This window comes from Ictalurus furcatus, chromosome 28, assembly GCF_023375685.1.
Source record: "Ictalurus furcatus strain D&B chromosome 28, Billie_1.0, whole genome shotgun sequence".
Classification (NCBI taxonomy): Eukaryota; Metazoa; Chordata; class Actinopteri; order Siluriformes; family Ictaluridae; genus Ictalurus; species Ictalurus furcatus.
The window spans coordinates 19110977-19124009 of NC_071282.1; the positions used below are offsets into that span (position 1 = coordinate 19110977).

At 38.6% G+C, this 13033-nt stretch overlaps 1 long non-coding RNA gene across 1 annotated transcript; it reads right to left on the reverse strand.

Moving 5' to 3' along the window:
• Window positions 1–271: 271 nt before the first annotated feature.
• Window positions 272–13033, reverse strand: LOC128603744 (uncharacterized). The gene is made up of 3 exons (XR_008385058.1): window positions 11621–13033; window positions 9923–10005; window positions 272–612 (listed from the first exon to the last, which is right to left on the reverse strand). It is a non-coding gene; the product is annotated as an uncharacterized LOC128603744 (long non-coding RNA).

A 13033-nucleotide genomic window follows, 5' to 3' on the forward strand; every position in this document is an offset into this window, starting at 1 on the left:
TTACATCCTGAAAGAACGACAGAGTTTAAATAAAATACAATCATTTCTCCTACTTCTTCTTCATCTTCTTATTTATTCCCTTAGAGATACGTTTTTCTTTGCTAATTCATTCCTTGATGCTTTCTTTTCTTTCAGTGTTTCTTTCCTCCATCTTTATTTTTCTTTGATATTCCCTTCCTTCCTTCCATACATCCCTCTATCCTTTCTTTCTTTTTTTTTAAACTTATTTTCCACATTTTGTTCCTGTCTAATTCCATCCTTTCTTTCTTTCCTTCCGTCCTTCCTATATTCCTATAAAAAAAGTCAGATCTAGATCTCTAAAGGGTTCTTTGGTTGTCATGAAGGTTCTATGTAGAGTGTTTATCAGAAACAGTTCCACTGCAGAACCCCTTTTAGGAGGCGAGGAACCCTTAACTACACCAACAGCCCCTTTTTCCTAAGAGCGCACATCTCTCCATCGTCCCTCTCTTCTGATCTCTCTTTCATCCATTCTCTTTTTAATAACTCACATGACTTTTTGCTGATGATGCTTGTCATTTTCTTTCATTTTCTTCTCTTCTTTTCCTTTAATCTGTTGCTTTTTCTCTTCCTTTTCTTTCTTTTTTTTGAGATCTGTAAACAAAACCAACATTTTAATTACATTTGTAATGTTGTCTTTTTAATAATTTACTTTCAGCCCATTGGATGCGCAGGAAATTTTAGGAAATGTACTTCCTGGTTTAGTTGTCATGGAAAACCTTGTCTGCGAAAATATGGACGATTTTTTTTAATTATTTTTTTTTTCTAGACTTTATCAAACATAAAGTGTAAATCTGACACATTCTCACTCTCTTTCTCTCTCTCTCTCTCTCTCACACACACACACACACACACACTGTAGAGTAAGAAATAATAAAGCACTTTGTGTGTTTGCACTTCATCAATAACGCATTTATTCCCACTTATTTAAACATTTAGCCAGCGGGATTCCAGCTGTTTGATGTCGACATCCAGGTCGCGATTAATGAAGATTAATGACTCCGTTTGTATTCAGAGCATCTGAGTGAAGCGCTAACCGCATTAGCCTTTAGCATCATAACAGCACGGTGGGCCGAGTTTGGCGTGAGAGACTGTACTGGCACGAAGCGAAAGAAAGGCAGTGTTGTCACAGTGAGAACTACACTTGCAGGGTGATGAATAAAAAAATCCCCCCCAGTTCAGGGAAAAAGGGGGCATTTGCATGTGCAAGGGAAGCGGCCTGAATCATTTTCATAACCCAATATCCCCTTTTCTTCCCAAATCTCTATGGAGCGCTTTGTGTTTTGGGGCTGCCTTTTGTTTAAGTTTGCGTTTGATTTTCTTTTTTTTTCCTCTTCCTCATTCAATCTTGCATCTGACTTCTCTCTCTCTCTCTCTCTCTCTCTCTCTCTCTCTCTCTCTCTCTCTCTCTCTCTCCCTCCTCCGTCCTAATGACTGGGGGTGACCATTCTCACTCGCTCTCCATCTCTCTTTGTGAGAGAGTGAGTGAGTGTGTGTGTGTGTGTGTGTGTGTGTGTGTGACATCAGTCAGCTGAGGGCACTGTGCTCGGGGTGTAAAATTTGTTGGGTGTGTTTTTGTGGACGGGTCACTGGGCATTAACGGCGGCTCCCAGCCTTCCTGCAGATGCAGCTCTATTGAGAAGGACGACACGCGGCGGGACGCATCCCAATTCCCCCACCCTTCCCTAACAACGCACTCTAGAAACCAACTTTATACAAAAAGTCATCGCTGTGTATATATATATATATATATATATAAATTCTTTTCAGATACACCACTTATGATACAGTCTGCTTGAAATGCCTCAGCGGTGTGACGGTGCTAATAAATCTAACTTGGACTGAACCACCTCTGATGTCCGCTGTCACGTTTCTACTCAATCTGTCTGACAAAACAAGAGCTGCTGGGTTTTTCTAAACAACTTGAATGCCCTGCTGGTGCCACTCCCACGCCAAGACCACAAAAAAACACTGAGACCACTGTTAAAAAAAAAAAAAAAAAAAAATGCACACAAGTGACAATTACAAACACACCATTGTGCACTGATGACTCTTAACACATGCACACAAAAAAACAAAACAATACTTTTGTATTTTCCTTTTAATAACCATCATAAGCTAATCCAGTTTAATGTCACGCATTTATCACATATACTTTACCGCCGAAAAGCTGCACAAAATAAATAATGATTTCACAGTGCACTGGAATAAAAGTAAAGTGGGAATAGAAGCCGTGGTAGACAGGGGTCGACGGAGTTGGAAGACTGTCATGTGTTAACATTTATTTATTTTAAGCATTAATTCTTGTAGTCTTACTCAAATACATTTCCATGTGGGGAAAAACAGTTCTACTTCTTACATTTCCATTTAAACCTTCCAAATGCACATTATAAACCTATTTTTTTGTTTCAGTCGGATATCGGATTTAATCGGTTTCTGTATATTTTAATTATTTATTAACTAGATTTAAAAGGTCTAAGCAATTCTGCACCAATTTGCATAAACGCTGCCAAAGTTGTTTTAATTTTAAAACAAGTGGTTGGATTTCATTCGATTTCATAAGAACGGAATAAAAACTTTTCGTACAAACTGAGTTGTTCAATTGTTTACAAGTTAATTATAATTCATTTCCGGTCTAATTTCTGTTAAAATAATTCATTTCGCGTTCTCCCCAACGTTGGGAGATCATGAGTTCGAATCCTGATGATGCGACAGCCATCAATGGCTGGGAGGCAAGGAAGCAGAATTGGAAGGGAGGGGCTTTACTCTCTCTCCCGCTGCCAATCACAGACACTCCGGCCAATCATAGGCATCTGTAAGATTGTGTATGTGGAAGAGGACTGATTGCACTTTTTCTCTGAGTGAGTTACAGGAAAATATCAGGACATGATCTGAATCTGAAGAGAAAGCGGGTCATGCAGCAAGACAACGATCCTAAACACACAAATCGTTCTACTAAAGAACGGTTAAAGAAGAATAAAGTTAATGTTTTGGAATGTCCAAGTCAAAGTCCTGACCTTAATCCAATAGAAATGCTGTGGAAGAACCTGAAGCAAGCAGTTCATGTGAGGAAACCCACCAACATCCCAGAGTTGAAGCTGTTCCGTACGGAGGAACGGGATAAAACTCCTCCAAGCCGATGTGCAGGACTGATCAACAGTTACCCCAAACGTTTATCTGCAGTTATTACTGCACAAGGGGCTCACACCACATACTGAAAGCAAAGGTGCACATACTTTTATCCCTCACAGATATGTAATACTGGATCATTTTCCTCAATAAATAAATGATTAAGTATAATATTTTTGTCTCATTTGTTTAATTGGGTTCTCTTTATCTACCTTTAGGACTTCTGATGACATACAGAAAATTCTAAAGGGTTCACAAACTTTCAAGCACCACTATGTCCTATTATAAGACATAGTATGTAGTATGCAGTATACACAGATGGACGGATGAACACATATGTATGCTTTAGCTCTACAGTGATGCTCTTCGAGGTCAAATAGTCAGAGGGCAGTATTTATACTCCCTTCCAACCACACACACACACACACACACACACACACACACACACACACACACACACACAAACACACGGGCCGGGCAGGTGCAGCCCCTGGAAGAGACGGGTGGAGGCCCCTCAGCTCTCCCACCTCTTCACGCTGTTCAAGCGCAGAATAAGAGGGGTGTGAAAGGGTGCTCTCCAAAAAGCTATCACCTGCTCCATGCACACTGCGCGCACACACACACACACACACACACACACACACACACACACACACAGAGACACACACACACACACACAGACACACACACTTTAACCTCACTAACCAAAAGCAAAAGTGTCTTTTTTCCCTTGTTTGGACCAGCCAAATGTTCCCACAGATATTCAGTCAGATATTCCTATCCTTGTGGGGACATTTGTTCTACACCAAGATATAAAAACACACACACACACACACACACACACAAACAAACCCAGATTTAGATCAGAGAAAGATAAAATAGGACTGAGACAGAAAAAATGTGAGTAATTATAAAGCTGTGTCGGCTTCGTCATCATTCACCAAAATGTTAAGTGCAAAACATGACACAAAAAGCTAAAATGGAAAAACAAAAAAAACCACGAAAAAGAAAGAGAGAGAGACAGAGAGAATGCCTCAGGGGAAGAGAAAGCTGCATTTCATTGCTGGCGTACACGCTTTGAGCGTCAGAAACTGACATTGGTCATGGCCATAGAGAGCGGTGAATTGGCTGAGGAGTGTGTATTGATGGACAGAGAGAAAAGAGAGAGAGCGTGATGACAGAATGAGAGAGAGAGAGAGAGAGAGAGAGGCAGAAAGAGGAAAGTTGTGTGTCGACTCCCTGCCCCTCCCAGCACCATTGTGCGCCTGAGTGAGTGTGTCCTCCGCAGGAATGTATCTCCTCCGTCCTCCTGATGGATGAGGCCTTGTTCTTCACTCCTCCGCCCCTCCCTCTGAAAGCTTCTTTCTCTCTTCTGTCTCTCTTTTCGGCCCGCTCCCGCTTTCATCCCGTCCTTTTATGGCCGCACCAATAAAAGTCAACCATCCTTCACTCTTCTTCTTCTTTTTTTTTTTTGTTTGTATGTATGTGTGTGTTGTGGGTTGGAGATGAGAGAGAGGGAGTTGAGGGAGGGAGAGGGAGGGGCAATTGTCTGATACGACACACACACACACACACACACACACACACACACACACACACACACACACACGCACAAAATTTCCTTTATTTAATAAAATCCTGGATGTAAAATTGCAGCTACAAAACAAAATTAGACAAAAAAGGCTTTGTGTACACTGTGTGTGTGTGCGCGTGTGAGAAAGTTTTCACACCCACTAGCCGGCTGCTGAGTCTAAATCAGAGAAAATATACTTTTATACTTTTGCTTTGCATGCTATTTGGTTTATTTTCTCATTGCTCGTAATTAAATGAACCAATAAAGCTGCAAAAAAAAACTTCAGCATGTTTCATTCATTGGTCACTGATGGAAAAAGTAAACGAACCTTTACTAAGTTAGTGCACGTAGTAATAAAAACAAAAGCGTCGAACGTTTGTTTGAGTCGGTTCATGTCGATGAATTGGAGAATCCCGTTGATTAAACCAGTCTGAATGATTCACTCATGAATAGAACCGATTCAATTCTCGAGTTCAACTCACTGATTCAATGATTCTGTCACAGCTAATTTCCACATTTCTTTCTGGAACTGCTGGTGTGTGAAACTTATTATTCCCTCAATGAATAATAATAATAATAATAATAATAGTAAAGTTCATCGTTCTTGGTACTTGGGGAATAAGAAACTACAAGTCGACAGCTTATAAAGATATCCAGACAGAGTTTCTATAGTGTCTGTGTATGAGAGAGAGAGAGAGAGAGAGAGAGAGAGAGTATAATTACAATTAGTGTTAATTACTTGTACTGTATATATAGTTATATGTATATAGTTATAAATGCATAATTTCTGCTAATTTAATAAACTGTTAAAATTTTGTTCTTTATATTCTCTTATTGAATATGCAGTAATTGTTAATGGGTGTATGAGCGTGTGTGTGATTGTGCCCTGCGATTGGTTGGAACCCCGTCCAGCGTGTCCCCCGCTTCGTCCTCCGAGCCCCCTGTGATAGGCTCCAGGCTCCACACAACTTTTAAACTCTGTGTAACTACTAACTATCCTGCATTATTTCTATTCCCAGGATTAAAGGTTCCTCAAAGGGTTCTATGTGAAAACCTCTCTCTTTTAGGGCTCTACACAGAACCTTTCTCAAGGAGTCCTTCAGATGCACAAGCCATTTGTTTGTTCTGTGTATAACACCCTAAACAGCTCTTCGGTTCTGTGTAAAACCCTGTGACAAACCCGGATTCCTTCTCAAAGGAGGTTCTGGACAGTAAGCCTCTAAGGAACCTTTTTTTTCCCTAAAAGTGCAGATGGAAGCTCTGTAGAGGAATTCCGGGAATAACTGAGAAACAGGGCATTTCCGACAAAAGTTATTTGCTTTATTGTTTCTAATGCTCTCATAATATTTCTCTCTCTCTCTCTCTCTCTCTCTCTATCTATCTATCTATCTATCTATCTATCTCTCGTTCTGTGTTTATCTCCTTTTCCAACAATAACAAGTGCTAGCTAATTAACTAGCGGATGATAAACACTCTCTCACAAAAGAATAAATAAATCAGAACCCTGGAGATAAACGAATGAAACGCCACATCGCTGTTAGAGTTATGGATTCTGATTGGTCAGAAGGATTACGTTTCTATAACAGCAGCCCGTTAATGCGCCCGTTCTAACACGTTATCGTTTCTATAGCAACATCTCATTCACAGGAACCTGTTCGGCCGGCGCTCCGATTTAAAAACCGTGTTTATATAACGTTTTCGGAAGGAGTCTCCAGTGTCAGTGCTGTGTAACAGTCAGCTGTAACTTTAAGCTTTCCCACATCTTCAGGACAGAGGAGTTTACGCTTCTTTACTGTTTCTCGGTAAAACGACAAACTGCTTTTTTTTTCCCCCTTTTGTCCTATGAACTTTCCCAGAGAGAAAAGAGAGATACTGGTGAGGCGAACGACTGTTCATATATGACGTAAGTGAGAGCAGGAACTAACTTGTCTGGCGGACGTTTCACAACATTAACTAGGAACGGATCAAAAGTATGACGTGTCGCTCGTTAATAAATAAAACAATTCGAATCGTTTTAGCGTATAATCGGTAAATTGCGAAACTTGAGTGCGTGCTGTTATAGAAAAATAATCACACTCCAGGTTGGTAACAGTATTTCCACTTCATCACTTGAATTATTTCACTATAACATCATCGGTGTTTAATTCGGTACCAAGAGGGAACAAGGTGAGATTTTTTTTTCTCGTGTGGCAACCCCGCCTGCGTTTGTGTTGGAATGAAGTGCTTTCCTCAGGCTGGATAATGCTCATAAATCACAGCTCAGCGTTGCTTTAATGTGCCGCAAGTGTTTTAAAATGCAGTTTTATTGAACTGTGTGTTCGTTCTGTGCGTGTGGAGAAGTTTAGAGAGCGCCGTTTAAAAACTATTATTAGAGAACAGTTACACAACACGGCACTAACAGCAGAGAGACCTTTCCACCGGCGTGAAACTCTGAACTCACTGAGTCACTGCGGGTACACACACACACACACACACACACACACACACACACACACACACACATACACGCACACAGCTTTTAATGTACCCCTGCAGAAGCATCGCGACGGATAAATTCTACAGTTTAGATTTTTGTAGCGAGACATTTTTCTTTGTTTAATGGTCATGCTGTAAAATTCCACACAAACGTTTATTCATCTAAAAATTTTAATTAAATAAAGACACCATGTTGATGATGCAACAGTTCCTTGCCTCGTATAAGCTCGTGTGCTCACGTCGTCCAACCTGATCTCATGAGAAATTCATACCAATTTGAACAAATACTTATGAGGCTGGATTGTTTTTATGTTTTCATACAAACACGGTCATGAGAAAAGGTCGGATTGCTAATAGGGTGTTCACGTAATGGAGTGATTATAGCAAATAAAAACTATCAATGTAGAAAAAACACATTTATGCCTTTAACATAGCCTATAACTCTTTTAAAGATTTAAGTACAATTTTAACTAAAATTCCACATCATAAACAAACTCACGGAAAAACACGGCCCGTTAAAATAGTTAGGAGGTTAAAATGTCGCGGTTTAATCACTGGTACTTAGGCGAGCTTTATCGCTGTACGACGTTAAATTGTTGTTTGCGTTGCCATAGAAACCACTCGTTTCCGAACGTGACGAGATGTACAGCTCTGAGCAGAAGCTTCTTTAGCCATTCTTCTCGCATCACTTCTATTTACGCCAGCCGTATCTTGTTCTTGCGTCTCTCGCAAAGTACCGTAATTCCACCATGACCTGAACTAAAACACGACAGCACCATAACTCCGCCCCCAAAACCCCAACGTCGGGATTCAAAACCGCATTTTTTTTTTAAATACGTAGCTCAATTTTAAGAACCGGCTGCTTTGTTTTGCTTTCTCAGGTGGGAAACATAGTAGAGCATGGATTTTTTTTTTAAAAATTATTTATTTGTTTCAAAGAGAAAAGATCTAAACATCTGACAAAACGTCTAACGGAGAAAGACGGAGTAAAAACAAAAGAAGAAAGGAGTGAAAACAGCACAGTAAGAAAGTGAAAACGGAAAATACATGGGATGATGTTTAAAATTAATTGGGTTGGTAACTAAAACGTAAATTTTTGCATTTTAAAAAATGTTCAAAAGGGTACGAAACACTCATTTAACCAAACAAACGATTTTTCCATGGCAAGTGAGAAATGTTAAAGCTTCATCATGCGTTTGCCATTTCCAGGCTGGGAGCTTATTATATAGCTTTTAAAATGTAATCATTATTTTTTAAACTTGTACGTAAATGTAATTACGTTACATTTAGTTCCACGAAGTTTGTATTAATAATCTTACAACGTCAAATCATCGCGAGTCAAGTGGCCATCGCTTTATCCAGAGCAATCACAGTAAAAATGTTCTGCATGTTTTATGAGAGCAGGGAGTAAAGCAGAGAGGCTTCGGTAACGAGTCCAATTTAAATGAAGTTTCAGTGAAAAGTGGAGAAATCCAGTAAATCGAGTCCTTTACATAATCATTAGGATTGGTTTTAATCTGACCGCGAAGTTAATTCTAACAGAAAACAATCTATTTAAATCAGTTTCATGGTAAATAAATACAGAAATTAATGAATACTCAAACCAAACTTGATATCGGACCTGTTTGGGGTTTTTTTCTTCTTCTAACAACACTAAAATTCTTAATGTATTTTTTATAACCCCAAATTTAAAAATTAATTTATATACTATAAAATATAAGTTTAAGGTTTTTTTTAAGCTGTTTTCACTACTCAGTAACTAATTCAGAAAGCTGAAAAATGTAAAGTCATTTTTATGTTAGAAATAAATACATAACGATAATAAATCAATGTATAAACAAATAAATTAATAAATTACTTTCACTGATCATGATCCTGGACTTTTTTTTTTAATGAGTCTGATTGATATTCTATGCATTTGCTGTACGTAAACAAAGTTTCCACTCTAAGTAGAAACAATTATTAATTTGTTAATTAATCAATGTTTAATTAAGAACTTCTGTCATATTTTATTTTAGTTAATAATGACGTTTGACTATAGTGCTTCTCGGGAAAGCCCAGATTCACTAAGTACTAACAAACGCTATAAAGCTGAAGATTTACATTTTTTAAAAGTTATTTATTTTCACGATGCTGAATATATAAATGAATAAATACACTGATTAAAGGAACAGTTTGGTCAGTTAAAAAAAAAAAAAGTCCATTATGTCAGTTGAGAAATATCTGAGGTGTAAAATCAGTTCATTTCATTTAAAACTGCGAGACTGATGTAGCTAACAAGTAATAATATATATTATTATATATATTCCATTTTAGCACTGTGCACTAAACGTGCTAAAAGGTGTCAGACTCGGAAAGGAGGCGTGGCTTAAAGTTTAAAGGTGGAGATTGTGTATTAGAAGTGATTAGGCTTATAAAATAGCTCTAATAACATTTTATTAAATTTATGCTTTAATGAATTCTGTAACGTTTCTGAGACATTGTCTGTTGAAGGCGCTGATGAGCTTTGGTTACTCGTTAGCAACGATAATTAAAATGAACTAAAAATGTTAACTGCGGCTGATGGACTAGATTTTCATTTTTAGCCGTTAATCCTCGTCTCTGTGGATTTCTGGCCATTTTTAATGCACCAAACTTCCCATTGGAGTCTCGCTCCACATTCCGGCTGAATTTAATTACATGACTCTTGGCTATATTTTAAAAAGCCGCTGGGCTAAAAAACACTACCTCCCATCTGCTCTCAACGCTGCTGTATTGTTCCGAGGTCGCTCTCCGTGCCGGCAGGGTTCCACCGCTGCTGGCTCCCACTCCTACGGCACATAATGAACAGGCAGTTAATTAGATAATTAGCACTATTACGATCTGCATTAAGATTCAATGGCGGTGCAATTAGACCAATTAAACGGCTCATGGAAACATGTTATGCTTTGCATGTTGCAGTGATTATGGTTTTTGGCACGGAGATTAAAAAATGCTACAGGAAATGACTAGAAGATAATTTTTTAGCTCATTCTTCTTGAGGAAAAACATGCTAAAAGTGACTATATTTGAGTTCTTTTTGTACGCAGGATTCAGGTGTAGGAGTGTGAATGAACATACACAAATGGATATACATACTTGACTGCTTAGATATTTGCATTACGGATATTCAAGAAAAGAGCCATGTAAAGCAAACTCAACACAGGTGATATGTCTCTTATTTATTTATTTATTTATTTTAAACATCTGTTAACGTAATCAGGAATTTTTGATCGTATAACAATATTGTTCAATAATTACTGATCAATATTATTTCCAAATACCCTAAAGGAGCAGCAGTAATGCTAATCTAGCTAACATATTTTCACATAGTTGCTTTGCATGGCATCATTTTTAACTAAACAAAAAGAACAACAAATAAATAAAAATCCATATTTACACATTTAAGTTTACAATTTGGGTTCAAATTTAACATGGTCGTGTAAAATGTAATAATCAGACAGTTATCACATCGAAAACTGATTATATCATTTATATATTCCAAACCTATAATAATTTTAAAAAACAAAACAAAACAGGAGGTCATTATTTCCCAACAGTTAAAACTAGTACAGATGCTTTTCAAGATATTACAGACATCTAATATACATTTATAAAGCAAAATAAAAAAGCTTTTTGATTATAAACTGGTTATAAAGCAATACAAATTGATGATTTTTATTGATATTATGGCTTATCTGTAATGTTAAACTCAACTTCCTTAGGTGAAATCAGCGACTCTGTCTTTCATAACATCCCTGTACTACGTTTAACACTCATGAGCTAACAAGCCTTAATGGTCTGAGAGACCTGGTGTCATTTTACAGCTCTTTACTGAGAACAGGAGCGTATAATATCCAATGTTTATTAATAATAATGAATTAGACGTTAGATAGAAACGCTCTCTAACTAAATGCATTAAACTGATTTTTATGCTCCGTGTGTGTGTGTTTTTTATTAAACACACAACTGGATGAAAGTGAGTGCGGAAACTGTTGAAGTGCTGCCCCCTATTGACACTTCAGAGAAGAAGCCGCAGAAGTTTGGACACTAAAGGTTCACCTTTCTACTGCAGGACTGACCCCGAATCAGCTTTTGGTTCTGATTTTACTTTTAATACAGGGGTGAGTCAAAAGAGAACCATAAATTCTTAAAAGCGTGACATATATTTAAGAAACAGTACATTCAAATTTGTAGTTCTGAAAGTAAAAAATGTAGTCGATCAGCTCAGGGAGGATGTTTGGGTGTGAACATTTTCGTACTAAAGTAACGAATGGCTAATCCACGCAGGACATGTAGACTTGTGTCTATAAGCTACAAATCTATGAAATAAACTTGAGAATGTATTGTAAGTGAGTGCTGGAAGGTCATGATGGCGGCCATGTTGGGCAAATTTAATAGTCTTACTTTTCTTGCTGCAATTTGAGATCGCACCATCCCCAAAGCTCCGCCCCAAGAGCAGGAAGGTTTAATTGTAAAGGAGACCCAAAAGTGGCGCACTTTGCACATTCTGGACGATACAAACTTCCATTGCTCTAAAACAGCTCCGGAAAAACAAAAACCAGAGAAGTTAAACGTCAGACACAAATGATCAAGTGCATTTGTGAATACTCTATAGGTTATTTTTTTTTCTTGCTGGACTTTACCTTTAACTTCACCTCTGAATCAGGTGAGCACAGTGACCTGTGCAAATAGACGAACAAATGAGCACCTGCGGATGTCTGTGCTTGTGTGCCTGTGTCAGAATTCATATTATAATGTGTGTGTGTGTTTTGCATGAGTGTACAAGCATGCATAATGTGTGTTTCCGAACTCACTGGTAGGACGACGAGTTTCGGTCCTCGTGCAGCCACTCAAAGCCGAGAGGAACGGACTGCGTGTATTAGAGACGTCAAAAAAAAAAAAAGGCAAAAAAGGGCAGTAATGAATTTGGGGCGAAATGAGCGTTAATGGCACTGGCATTACTCGTAGTCCACATAACAAATTATTGGAAATTTGACAAGCACACCAATTTATCTCTTGATGCCCGGTGGGAGCGCGCTGGAGTCCTCTTGTGCTCGCCACGGCAAGACAATTTCGCCTCATTTTCCTATTTATAACAATAGAACCAGCCATTAAGACAAATTAATGTCATTATCAAGTCGCCATGAAAATGACAACTAGCAGCGTTTCGAGCGGGCTTTAGTGGGCCATTCACCATAATGAAATCCGCTGTACAGCAACTGAAAAGAAACACTCCAAGTAATTATTTTCTAGTAGCTTGTTTGTCTGCCGGCCGTTCGTTTGCTTTCAGCCCAATTATGGAGCAAGCCGAGCCGCGGAGGCGCGCAGAGAGGCCTAATTGGGCAATTAGCGGCCCGTTCCAGGGCTTTTAGCTCCAGTAGAGTGGAGAGAGAGCGAGAGAGAGAGAGAGAGAGATGGTGGGAGGGAGGGAGAGAGAGAGAGAAGTGTTCTACAGAGCTACACATACCTGCTCGCTCAAACACAACACTCCATTACACACACAACTCATATGGAGAGGATACACACACATACATGTGGTCAAAAAACCAATCACAAAACCACAGCTACACCCCAGACACCAGTGAGCAAACGATACACACCACAACAATATACACGATACAACTTGCAGCATCAGTTAGTTCAATTTCCATGTAGAAATATTGGTATTTCAGTTCCCAACCTCACTCGAATGCACAACACTTACTTTTTAAAGTACATCTAGATAAAGACTAGTTTAGACAACTACTTCTTTAATTCATGCCATATGCCTTAAAGTTATCAGGCTCAACACGTCAACTTCGAGAACTGACTGTTCAC